This window comes from Sciurus carolinensis, chromosome 2 (assembly GCF_902686445.1).
Source record: "Sciurus carolinensis chromosome 2, mSciCar1.2, whole genome shotgun sequence".
NCBI lineage: Eukaryota > Metazoa > Chordata > Mammalia > Rodentia > Sciuridae > Sciurus > Sciurus carolinensis.
This window is the reverse complement of record NC_062214.1, coordinates 114,776,561-114,779,136: the sequence shown is the minus strand read 5'-3', so window position 1 is coordinate 114,779,136 and position 2,576 is coordinate 114,776,561. Positions and strand designations below refer to the sequence as shown.

Sequence of the window (2,576 nt, the reverse complement as noted above, 5' to 3'; positions counted from 1 at the left end):
CCCACTTCAGCAACTGTGTTCTCCCATTCTGTCAACTACAGAGTATAGGATGGCCACATGGGAAGGATGGATGCCCCTTAGTGTTACAGCTCATTTTTTTTTGTTTTTTGAATACTGCAAGTAACTGGTGATTTTATCAATTACCTAAAATTCATGAATGAGCAGGTCATAAGTTCTGACCATACAACTCTTAGAAACCTCACAAAAAAACCTTCTGAAACAGGAGCAGAGACTAAGGCTGGGCCCTTCTCTGCCTCAGCTTTCCAGGTCCTAGGCTGCCTGTGGTACCTGGAGAGCTGTCCTGGGTCACCAATATCCCAGGTGGTGATGGAGGAAGGGCAGCCCAGGCCAAACATGAGGCATAAACAGTCTTTACTGGGCTCAGACCAGAAGTCCATGTGTCCTGAGGACCTCCGTGAACTTGTTAATTTTCTTCTCCATGTTCTTTTCTGCCTGTTTCCATAGCCTCATAAGCTGTTTTTTCTTCTGGTAATGGATCTTGGCCTTCTCCTTCCTTTTCTCCTCCAGGGTGGCTGTCACTGCCTGGTACTTCCAGCCAACCTCATGAGCCAGGCGCCCCAGGTAGGCAAACTTTCTTTTGTAGGCTTCAGCCGCACAACCTTGAGGGCAACAGGAACCACCATCCATATTTTCTTGTTGTAGGGTGGAGGAATCCCATCAAACACCTTGAGACGGTCCAGGGCAGCCTGGCCTCGCTTCATCTTGTGGAGCAGCATGCCTTGCACGGTCTGCCAGAAGATGCGACTAGGGGCCTGGAAGTGGTAAGGACCCTGGGATGGGTTGGTGTTCATTTGCTTGTGGAGGAAGGCCAGGTACTTCTGTTTCTGTAGAAATTTCCAGAAATGTCGATGCCCCCACAGCGCACAACCACCATCTGTGGCCCAGCAATACCTGTTTGGCCACAATGGCTGCCAATGGGCCCAGGAGACGGCCTCGGCCATCCAGCACCAGGACCTGCCCCTCTGCCATCTTCAGCAGCCGCTGGGGAAAGAAGCCTTCCATATTTTTCTGTGAATTTTTAGGTGTCATATTTAATATAAAGATACTTAACATTTATGTAACCAAAATTTTCAGTATTTCATCATATCATATTGGTTCGCTTAAGAAGTTCTTAAGTAAGAACAAATCTAAGTTTCAATAGATGCAGAAAAAGCATTTGATAAAATACAGCACCCCTTCATGCTCAAAACACTAGAAAAAATAGGGATAGTGGGAACGTTCCTTAACATTGTAAAGGCCATCTATGCTAAGCCCATGGCTAATATTATTCTTAATGGTGAAAAACTGAAAGCATTCTCCCTAAAATCTGGAACAAGGCAGGGATGCCCTCTCTCACCACTCCTATTCAATATTGTCCTTGAAACTCTAGCCAGAGCAATTAGACAGACCAAAGAAATTAAAGGGATACGAATTGGAAAAGAAGAACTCAAACTATCCCTATTTGCTGATGATATGATTATATACTTAGAGGAACCAGGAAATTCCACCAGAAAACTCTTAGAACTCATAAGTGAATTCAGTAAAGTAGCAGGATACAAGATCAATGCTCATAAATCCAATGCATTTTTATACATAAGTGATGAATCTTCAGAAAGAGAAGTTAGGAAAACTACTCCATTCACAATAGCCTCGAAAAAAATAAAATACTTGGGAATCAATCTCACAAAAGAGGTGAAAGACCTCTACAATGAGAACTACAGAACACTAAAGAAAGAAATTAAGGAACACCTTAGAAGATGGAAAGATCTCCCATGTTCCTGGATAGGCAGAATTAATATTGTCAAAATGGCCATACTACCAAAAGTGCTATACAGATTCAATGCAATTCCAATTAAAATCCCAACGATATACCTTACAGAAGTAGAACAAGCAATCATGAAATTCATCTGGAAGAATAAGAAACCCAGAATTGCTAAAGCAATCCTTCGCAGGAAAAATGAAGCAGGGGGTATTGCAATACCTGAACTTCAACTGTACTACAAAGCAATAGTAACAAAAACGGCATGGTATTAGTACCAAAATAGACAGGTAGATCAATGGTACAGAATAGAGGACACGGACACAAACCCAAACAAATATAATTTCCTCATACTAGACAAAGGGGCCAAAAATATGCAATGGAGAAAAGATAGCCTCTTCAATAAATGGTGCTGGGAAAACTGGAAATCCATATGCAACAAAATGAAAATAAACCCATATCTCTCACCGTGCACAAAACTAAACTCAAAATGGATTAAGGACCTCGGAATCAGACCAGAGACCCTGCATCTTATAGAAGAAAAAGTAGGTCCAGATCTTCAACAATTCGGCTTAGGAGCAGACTTTCTCAACAGGACTCCCATAGCACAAGAAATAAAAGCAAGAATCAACAACTGGGATAGATTCAAACTAAAAAGCTTTCTCTCAGCAAAGGAAACTATCAGCAATGTGAAGAAAGAGCCTACAGAGTGGGAGAAAATCTTTGCCAATCACACTTCAGATAGAGCACTAATCTCCAAAATCTATAAAGAACTCAAAAAACTCTACACCAAGACTACAAATAATCCAATCGACAA

General features: G+C 41.8%; 1 pseudogene; it reads right to left on the bottom strand.

Moving 5' to 3' along the window:
* Nucleotides 1-381: 381 nt before the first annotated feature.
* LOC124977965 (60S ribosomal protein L13a-like) lies at nucleotides 382-990 on the bottom strand (annotated as a pseudogene).
* Nucleotides 991-2,576: the final 1,586 nt, after the last annotated feature.